At 37.5% G+C, this 11283-nt stretch overlaps 1 pseudogene across 1 annotated transcript; it reads left to right on the forward strand.

Annotated features, from left to right (window-relative positions):
- The first annotated feature begins 10517 nt into the window (after nt 1–10517).
- On the forward strand, nt 10518–10968 carry LOC105516556 (annotated as a pseudogene). Its single transcript, XR_001002506.1, has one exon. The product of XR_001002506.1 is annotated as an ATP synthase subunit g, mitochondrial pseudogene (transcript).
- The last annotated feature ends 315 nt before the right edge of the window (nt 10969–11283 follow it).

Raw genomic sequence — 11283 nt, forward strand, 5'->3', positions numbered from 1 at the left:
AAAAGTCTTTCAAATGTCCTTTAATGCCCTCCACATTGTGGTCTCAAACTATCTGTTATGGGTTGAGTTGTTTCCTCCCTCTCCCCCAACCAAAAATTCATATGTTGATGTCCTAACCCCTAGTACCTCAGAATGTGACATTGTTTGGAAGTAGGTTTGTTGCAGATATAATTATTTAAGATGACCAAGCGTGGTGTTTCATGCCTGTAATCCCAGCACTTTGGGAGGCCGAGGCAGGTGGATCACTTGAGGTCAGGAGTTCAAGACCAGCCTGCCCAATGTGACAAAAAACCATCTCCACTAAAAGTACAAAAATGAGATGGACCCAGTGGTGCACACCTGTAGTCCCACCTACTCAGGTGGCTGAGGCAGGAGAATCTCTTGCACCTGGGAGGCGGAGGTTGCAGTGAGCCAAGATCGTACCACTGCACTTCAGCGTGGGTGGCACAGCGAGACTTTATCTCAAAAAATAATAATGATAATAATTACTTGAGTTCATACTGGAATAGGGTGGGCCCCTAATCCAGTATGACTCCTGTCCTTATAAAAGGAGCACCATTTGAAAAGAGACACATACAGAGGGCAAATCATGGGAAGACACAGGGAAATGACATCTACAGGAAATGCCAAAGATTGCCAGCAAACCAGCAGAAACTAGGAGAGAGGCATGAACTAGATCTCCCTCGCGACATACAGAAGGAACCAATCCTGCCAACACCTTGATCTCAGACATCTAGCCTCCAAAATTGTGAGAAAGGAAATTCCTACTGTGTAAGCCACCCAGTTTGTGGTACTTTCTTATGGCAGCCCTAGCCAATAAACACACTATCTTTCTACATCTAGCCCCCGACCACTGTCTTACAAAAATAATTTTCTCCAGTACAATAATGACTCACTAGACCATAAAAGACCATTTACATTCTCACCTCTGTACCTGTTACCATGACATGCTCTTCCATCTTGGCATCTTCACGCCATTATTCTCTTCAATCTAAATCCTATCTAATCTTCAAGACTCAGCTATTGTCCTATATCCTATATCTTTGTTCTATATTTCTTTTCCATCTCAGACAAGCTTCCTAAAGAAATAATTAATGCTCGTGTGTTTACATTCACAAATTCTATTTTCCCATCAACCTCCAGCAGTATGTCTTCTATGCCATCATTCTACAAGAAACTACCTTCTCTGATGTCCCAGATATCATCTTTGTTGACAAATCAAATGGACAACTATTTGGTCTTCATTTTTTCTGGACCTTTTTATTCTATTTGACAAAATTTGCTACTTTTTCTGCTATGAACTAAATTGCATCCACTCCAGACCCCACTACATTTATATGTTAAAACTCTAAACCCCAGTGTGACTGTATGTGAGGACACAGAGAGAAGGCAGCCATTTGCAAGCCAGGAAGAGAGCCCTCATCAGAACCTAACCATGCTTGCACCCTAATCTTGGACTTTCAGCCTCTAGATTGTGAGAAAATAAATGTCTATTTTGCTTAAGTCACCCAGTCTGTGGTGTTTTCCTTTGGCAGCCAGAGCAGACGAATATCCCTTCCTTCTTAAAAGCTTCTCATTCTCTAACTTCCATACTACTACTCTTTTTTGATGTTCCTCCTACTAGTCTGGCCACAGTAACTCAGCTGTCCTTCCTTCACTCATCGCCCAAATGCTGTTGTTCTCCTGGGGTCTGAGTTAGGCTGTCTCCAAAATCTACTCTACACCCCTTCCTGGAATTAGGCCATCCATTCCTATGGTGTTAACTAATAGTCATATGATAATGACTTCCCAAACTGAGATTCCTGAACCTCAGATATGATGTGCTAGTGTCTATCCCTAGTACTCGGCAGGAGAAAAGGTTTCCCTGTAGTAATTCTGAATTGACCAATGATGGATGCATGTGATTTCTATTTAGTTCCTACCATCATGAATGGAAGACGTATTCCAGTTGAAACTGGCAGAGAACGGACAGCTTAAGCCAGAAGCCCAGGAGTCATCCTTGATTCACATAATTCAACACGTTCTACGGTTTCCAAGTCCTCAGTATCCTACAAATGCATCCTTTTCTCTGAAGCTACACTGCCCTAGCCTTACTGAGCCCTTTACATTTTTCTCATTCAGAGCACTGCAACATCCTAACAAGTCTCCTGACTTCCAGGCTGTTCTCTTTAATCCTCTGTCCATGACACAGCCACCAAAGTACTCCCTCCAAGATATAAATCTGATCATTTCACTATACCCTAAACAATTTTAGTCTCTCTCCTTTGCCTCTAGAGAGAGTGTACACATGCCTTAGTATGGCATACATGGCCCTATGCTATGGGGCCCATGTGCTCCTCTTTGACTTCGTTTCTCCTCAATCTCCTTTTCTAGAACCATTTCTAAATGTGACAATTAGGCTTTAGGCTCATAGAATGTCCTTATTTCTCTATATGATCACATTCTCACGATTATTCTGTGCTTTGCACATGCACATCCCACTATGTGGCATCAGCTCAGACACAAACTTTCTTGCACATTTGTGCCATCTTCTCTGCATCCTTTCTGTTTAGAAACTGCCTTCTCCTCACTTTGTGTGATTTTGGTTAGGATCACTGAAAGTGATACAACCAGTCATTATATTCATCATGAACTTGAATTAAAGCAGGACTTTAAATCTGAAATTTTGGAGATAGAGAAATAAGGTAAAGGATATCCTAAGAAGCAGTTAGACATATATTCAAAATGCAAGACATTCTATAGAACAAGTGACTAGATTTTTGCAAGATGCCAATGACATTTTTAAAAGGTAAAGGAACCGTCTAGATTAAAGGAGACCTAAGAAATGTAACAACCGAATATAGTGTGAACATCTTATTTGTATTAGATATTAATAGATCATCTGTAAAAAAAAAAAAAAAAGGAGGGGGAATGTTAGGAGAATTTGAATATAAACTCTATTAGATTTTATAAAGGAATTATTGTTACTCTTGTTAGGCCTACTATGGTCTGTTGGATATACAAGAAAATGCCCCCTCTTTTAAAAGAATGCTTCCTGAAATAAAGAGAGAAATATCAGGACATCTGGGATTTGCTTTAAAATATTTCAGCAAAGCAAACAAAAAGAGAAGCAACATTGGAAATGTTAATACCTGTTCAATTTAGTTGATTGACATACTGATATATTCAATACACTATTGTCTTTATTTTTATGTACATTAGACATTTTTTATAACAAAAAGTTTTTCCTCAGTCTGAATGGATTTTTTTTTCTAGAAATTTAGCAAGCTGATTCTAAAATTCATATGGCTAAATAAAGGGCCACGACTAGCAAAACACCCAGAAAAAGAAAAAGTGCAGGAAATTGCTCTACAAGTATCAAAACCTATTATGAAATTATTTTAATTAAGATAGTGACTTATGAGCATTAGATATAAACAAATTGCTCAATGAAGCAAAATAGACTGCCAAAAAACTAACCCATACATATATGGAATATTGATATCTGGCAGAGACAACCCTACAGATAATTGGAAGAACAGACTTTTCAATTAATGATGCTGAGACAACTGGCTATCCACATGGAAAAAATAAAAGTAACATTAAATCCCTACCTTATGCCATACATAAAAATCAAATTCTAATGTGCTTGAAACACATATATGATGATAAAGCTTTAAAACTTTTGGAAGAAACATTTTGGAAAATATAGTATGACCTTAGGATAATGAATTTCTTAAATGAGATAAAAGCCATTAAGGAAAAAACTTATAAATTCCACTATATTAAGATTAAGAATTTATTTTCATCAAAAGGCACTGTATTGGTCTGTTCAGACTGCTGTAACAACATACCATTGACTGGGTGGCTTAAACAACAGACATTTCATCACAGTTCTGGAGACTGGAAATCCAAGATCAGGATGCCAGCGTGGTTGGGTTCTGGAGAGAAGGGCTCTCTTCCTGGCTTGCAGGTGACTGTCTTCTTGCTGTGTTCTCACATGTGAGAGAGGGAGAGAGAGAGAAAGCTCTCTGGTATGTCTTCTTATAAAGACATGAATCTCGTCATGAGGGCCCCACCACATTATTTTATCCAAACCTAATTATTTATGAAAGGCTCCACCTCCAAATACCATCACATTGGGAGTTAGAGCTTCAACATATAAATTTGGGGGTGGTGGACACAAATGTTCTATCTATTACAGACACCATAAATAAAATGAAAATACAAACCAGAAACTATTGAGGAGAACAGCAACACAAATAACTGACAAAGGATTAGTATCCAGAATATATTGAGAACATCTCTAAATCAATACAAAAAAGCCAAATAACTAAGTAGAAAAATGTGCAAAAGATGATGGGAGCAGTGGGCTCACACCTGTAATCCCAGCACTTTGGGAGGCTGAAGCAGGCCTCCCAAAGCAGATCACTTGAGGTCAGGAGTTCGAGACCAGCCTGGCCAATATGGTGAAACCCTGTCTCTACTAAAAATGAAAAAAAATTAGCTGGGTATGGTGGTGCGTGCCTGTAGTCCCAGCTACTGAAGAGGCAGAGGCAGGAGAATCACTTGAACCTAGAAGGCAGAGGTTGCAGTGAGCCAAGATTGTGCCACTGCACTCCAGCCTGGGCAACAGAGCGAGACTGTCTCAAAATAAAGAAAAATATGTGGAAGATATGGACGACCATTGCACTGGAAAGACATCAGTTCAATATATGAAAACGTCCTCAACTCCATTAATAACAGAGACAAGTAAACTACAATAAGGCACGTCATATATCCAGTAGATAATCAGAGGGGGAAAATAGAACAATAATAAATATTCACAAGAATGCTGTTGGTGGGATTGTAATTTGGTGTAGTTACTTTAGAAAAAAATTTGACATTATTCTTTAAAGTTGAACACAACCCAGCAACTTAACTCTTAGGTATATATTCTAGAAAAACCAGGAAACGTAGACCAGAATATTCATAGAAGCATAGTTTATAATAGCAGAAATAATGGGTATAACCAAAGTGTACAATCACAGATGATTAGATGTAATATGTTGACACACTGGATTTTAAAAGGAATGAACGAAAGCCATAGGCAACAATAGGAATAAAATGTTAAAAACATAACCTTGAGTGGGAAAAAAGCAGGCCACACAAGGCTACATAGAATGTGATATTTTATAAAGCTCACAAACAAGGAAAATTAAACAATATATTGTCTAAGAATACATACAAAAATGGTACTAATTGTTAATGCAAACATAAGCAAGGGAAGGATAAACATAAACTTCACAACAGTTTACGTGGTTGGGATAGAGAACGGGAGGCCCAGAATAAGAAGAAAAGCATCCTTAAGGAACACAGATCATTTCTACAGCACTGGGTAATACTAATATTCTATTTAAGTTTCATGGTGGGCTCAAGGGTATTCATTTTATGATTATTCATCAAATCTTACATATTGCATGTATTTTTTTGTATTTGATGTTACATAATAAAAAATTGAGGAAAATGTTTCCACATTCTAAGATCAAATAGGTTAGTCTTATGCCTTCATTCCTTGCAATTAAAGCATCAATACTTACGGGATTTATTTTCATGTATTATAGAGAGGTGATTCTCTATGTTTTTTTAAATTAATATATTAGTTTTTCATGGCAGCATAACAGATTGCAACAAACTTTGCAGCCCAAAACAACATTCATTTATAAGCCCATAACTTTGTAGGTCAGACACCCAACCACAGTGTGACTGAGTTCTCTGCTAACAATCTCACAGAGCTGAAATCAATGTGTTGGCTGAGCTGCCTTTCTTTCTGGAGGCTCTGGCGAAGAATCCATTTTCCAAGTTCACTGAGGTTTTTGGCAGAATTCAGGCTCATGTGGTTGTAGAAAGGAGCTTCACATTTGCTGGCGGGTTGTCAGCTGGGGGCTACTTTTGCCTCCTGGAGGCTTCAAAGGAGAATCTCCCTCTTCTGGAATCCTGTTCACACTTCAAATCTCCTTCCAGAAAGAGCTTAGTCCCTTTTAAGGCTTATCTGATTAGGTCAGGTCCACCTCAGTAATCTCCCTATTTTTAAGGCCTACTGATTTGGGACTTAATTACATCTGCAAAAATCCCTTCATAGCAGCACCTAGATTCATCTTTGACTGAATTATTCGAAGAATGTTTGTCCACACCAGGAGCCACAAATCTTGGGAGTCATCGTAAATTCTCCCTACTACATTTACCTAATGATCAAGCTTAATGTATTTAATAATTTCTCCCATTGCCACTTTTTTTATGCCACTGCCATCATACTGTATACGTTTATATATACTAAGATCCTGTTTCTAGCCCATTAGTACTTTTGCGTTGATCAGCTTATCTAATTTTTACAGTATTTCCATGTAATAATTTTTAACTATAATATTTATGATATATTTTATTATCTGATATGACAAGTTTTCTCCCATTCCTTATCCTTTTCCATATCTTGGGCTGCTTTGATACTTTGTGCTCCCCTCAGGTTAAAAATAATAATAATAAATAATATTTTGGAATTTTTATTGAAATTATGTATTTCATAGATTTCTGACAGGAAATTTGACAAAACTGAAAATTTGATTGGAACTAAATTTGGGAACCATTAACATTCGTATTAAACTGAATAATTTCCATTGCTGATGAAAGAAATCCAGGGAAAACTAACGTAATCTTTGTAAATAATATTAAACATTATCTGGCATATAGTCAAAATATCTGTTTAATTAATAAGTAAGCTATTGTTCTGGTCTCATCTTAAATATTTTCTCATCAGAGAGTCTTCTCCTGACATCTTAAGTTGTAGTTCTCCTGTTACTTCTCATTCCATTTTCCCTTTTCATTTTCATCACAGCCCTTTATCTAATATTTTCAAGTTTTTGATTTATTTGTTTATAGCCTATTAGAACTTAAGCTCTAAGAACAAATTGTCCTATATGTGTTAGACATTTAATAAATGTGGAAAAAATAAAAACAGAGGTGTGAGAATTCACTGGAAGGATGCTGAAGTAGTTTACAGAAGGAAAATAAATAAATTAACAAAGTAAGGAGTAAAGTAGCTCTGGAGTACTCAATGACTGGCTCCAGGAACTTGACTCCTCCAAACTTTGCTGACTTTATCTTATCACTGCTTATCTCTCTGGGCTTCATTCTCTGCTACCACAGATTGACTTTCTCCAAAATGGTAGAAAACATAGCTGCCAGGAGTCCAAGATTCACATTCTCTCAATTCCAAGACGTGAAAACTAATGGAATGTCTCTTCTACCTTCAATTTTTTTTAATCCTGAGAAAGTTTCTGAATGTTTCAGTTTGGTCTGAGCACTCACCTTTCAGTCCAGGTACTTCCGCAGGAGAAATAAAGTATTGCACTTGGCTCAAGATTGGTTATGCACTCACCTCTGCATCCCTAACAAATTTGTATCTACTGGAGCCATTCCATTCATGAACATAATATATCTTTATTTATTTGAGTTTTCTGTTTATTATGTCTTAACAAAGTTTTTAGTTTTCTATATATTACATTTTCTTTTTAACAGTACTCTTCGGTCTATTTGTATTATTACTGTATATTTCATTTTTTCTTTTTCTCAGTAATTAGTGCAAGTAATAAGGAACACGCATTGAATAATTTCTATACTTTTTCTTGGTTACTTTTCTAAACTCTCTTCTTTGGAATGCCATAATAAAATCTCTCCTGATTTCAAAATCACAAAATAATAAATCTGTACCTTTTGCAGTGACATTGTAAGACTTTTAATAATTAATTTATTCTACCTACTTAAGAGTCTTCTATGAATTGTTTGCACATTAACTCTGTCAAAATTTCACAATTTTAAAGAATAGGTGACTATAAATGAAAGTGACTTTTTAAAGCAAACATTCAAAGACTTATACTTTAAATATGTGGCTATTTCCCCCAAAGTTGTCACCTTGCAAGTCATAGTAAACACTTATGGGATATATGTCCAGTTCCTGCTCCCTTTACTAAGGACTTCTCCCAAACCCATACAACTTCACTCCAAGTATTGACCTTTGTATTAGGTCAACTCTGTTGCCCAACCACAGTCAATTAGACCAGAGTTGACACTGAGACAAAGAGTACTACTGAGCTCTCTCTGCTTGGAATTTGTCATTGAGAACCTGAGACAACTAATGCGCATCAGTTATTGGTAGGTGCTGAGTTTCTGTATTGAGGTCTGGGACTCCATTTTTTGGTCAGCCATCTCCCCCCATCACACCCTCATGACACATGTATCAAAAAGTAGAAAAATTAAACAGAAGGGGAAATATGCCTACATCGATCCATTCTGGGCTGTATATCAAGTTCCTTGAGATACATCAGAGCACCTAGTATAAACGGATACTCAATAAATACTGGTTGAATGAGTGAATAAATATCATCTTTTCTTCCTACTCTGCTCCATCCCCCCCAAAAAAATTCCATTTTCATGAACTTGACCTTGCTAACACTCTTATCGCACACACCTTGCCATCATCATCTACTTCTAGTCTCTGGGCCACTGTTAGTTTGGGCTATTTGTGCACTACGTGAAGAGGCTATGCCCAGGGAATGTGGAGAGTGAAAATCCAGCTTATTTTCTGCTCTCTTGCTGTGAACCTTGGAAGATGTCCACCCAAAGGGAGTATATTTCCCAATTTACACAGACTCCATACAGGTGAACAGAGGCCCTTTCTGGACTGGACTTTGTTATAGGTTGAATTTTGTATGTTCCCCCTATGCTGGTGTAGGGTGGGCGTCATATTGGAGTAGGGCCCCTGCTCTAATATGGCTGCTGTCTTTATAAGAAGAATACCATGTGAAGACAGAGACACACAGGAGGAATGTCTAGTGAGAAGGAAAGCAGATTCTGGAGTTACGCAACTGCAAGCCAAGGATCTGCAGAGATTTTCAGCAAACCACCGGAAGCTAGGAAGAGGCAAGGAAGGATTATCTCACAGGTTTCAGAGGGAGAATGGTCTTATCAATGCCTTGATTTCTGACTTCTAGTCTCTAGAACTGTAGAATAATATGCCATTTTAAACTACCCAGTTTGTGGTTCTTTGTTATGACAGCCCTGGAAACTAATACACATGCCTGATACCGTCTTACTTCATCAGGTGAGGCAGAAAAAAACAGAGAGAAAAAAAACCAAATACCCTGCCCGCCATCAACTTAGCAGTTACCTTTTCCCTTGCTTCATCCTTTTTTCTCCTCTCGTTGAATAAAAGACTGCTATTCCAAGGAAGAAACTACAGTGAATTTAAGGTTGTTCTCTCTACATAACCAGTGATAGTTGATTGGCACCTGAGCTTGCACAAAAAGCATATTGTGGGATCATTTTTTAAGCTCAAAAATTTGACTATGCAAATTTCCTTGCTGCCTACTACATAGAACTACCCTTTCAAAATATATTCAGAGATTAGCTACTAATGGCTGTCACAAATATGCTTTGGTAAGCTTATTTCTGGGTTCTAAACTCTCAAAGATAGAATCTTCCTGATACAGGAATAAACCTGAAACATTCCATGACAACAAAAACGTTATTCACCTGTCTGTAAGATCTTTCCGTGTCTGTCTCATAGACAGATGGGAGAAAAAATAACTAGTTAAAACACAATTTTTTTTTTCTTTTTAGGCAAAGTCTCACTCTGTTACCCCAGCTGGAGTGCAGTGGTATGATCATGGCTTACTGCAGCCTCAGCCTCCCAGGCCCAGGCGATCCTCCAACCTCAGCCCCACAAGAAGCTGTGACCACAGGCATGGGCTACCACATCTGGCTAATTTTGTTTATAAAATCCAAAAATATTAATGGCCAAAGAAACAATGAGATATATTCAGGCTAAGATATGAATATAGACCTCTTTGATCCTCTCCAACAATAGTCTCACACTGACAGAGGAAAGTAGTTCAACAAAGTAAACAAAATGGTACAACCAAACCATGCCCTTTAGAATGGACAACGTGCCATCATTACAGTTTAAACTTGCATCCATTAACATCACTGGGATTGCTGAATTACAAAATTCATCACTTAATAACAAGAACACTTTCAGAAATAACTCAGATCAGGGTTGTTGCAGCCATGGCTCAGTTGGCTTCATTTTATGAATAGAATTCATCGTGCTTGCCCAAATTGCTTTTCTATTTTTTTCTCTTTGCCAAGGAACTTAATCAAATAAGTTATTTATTTATTTATTTATTTCAGAGACAGGATCTCACTCAGTTGCCCAGGCTGGAGTGCAGTGGCACAATCATAGATCACATGGCCTTAAACTCCTGGGCTCAAGAGATCCTCCCCATTCAGCCTCCCAGCAGTTGGGCGGCATAAGCCACTGTGCCTGACTCTAAATAAGTTATTTTTAATATAATTTACTATCAAATAATAATTGTTTTTAAATTTTTTAGAAAAGAAAATTGTTGTGCAAATATTTTCTAATTCTAGAATGTTTGCAAATCTAGGCTTATATTGAAGCCAGTAAATGTAATACAACAAGCAGAGAAAAAAAAAATTGTTTCAGCCGGCTGTTCCGGGCGACGGACCTTGCATCCCAGAACCATGGCCCAATTTGTCCGTAACCTTGTGGAGAAGACCCCGGCTCTGGTGAATGCTGCTGTGACTTACTCGAAGCCTCGATTGGCCACATTTTGGTACTACGCCAAGGTTGAGCTGGTTCTTCCCACCTCTGCTGAGATCCCTAGAGCTATTCAGAGCCTGAAAAAAATAGTCAGTAGTTCTCAGACTGGTAGCTTCAAACAGGTCACAGTTAAGGAAGGTGTGCTGAATGGTTTGGTGGCCACTGAGGTGTTGATGTGGTTTTATGTTGGAGAGATCATAGGCAAGCGTGGCATCATTGGCTGTGATGTTTGAAGACCAATATTTAACATCTGGTTATATTTGATTTATTATTTGAGTGTTGTTAGACCATGTGTGGTCAGACTGCTATCTGAATAAAATAAGATTTGTCAAAAAGAAAAAAAAGAAAAAAAATCACCTTTGTGGTTGAATTTTTCCATGTATTTTAAGCCAGTCTTTTTTTTTTTAAGTGAGATGGTTGATAAAAGTTTATTTTTTTTACAGCCTTGACAATGTGAAATAGTTTCCATTTAAGTTTGAAAGCAATTATACTGTGAAATCCTAAATTTTTTAAGCAAATTATCCTGAAGGGTAACATTTCTTAAACAATTTTAAGTTAGTCTTCTATGTATTATAAAGATAAAAACTGAAACTGAATATAGTCACCAAGCAACTTTAAAAGAGAACGAATACAGAGCAGATAAGGTATAC

The sequence above is a fragment of the Colobus angolensis genome, unplaced genomic scaffold (genome assembly GCF_000951035.1).
Source record: "Colobus angolensis palliatus isolate OR3802 unplaced genomic scaffold, Cang.pa_1.0 Scaffold284, whole genome shotgun sequence".
Classification (NCBI taxonomy): domain Eukaryota; kingdom Metazoa; phylum Chordata; class Mammalia; order Primates; family Cercopithecidae; genus Colobus; species Colobus angolensis.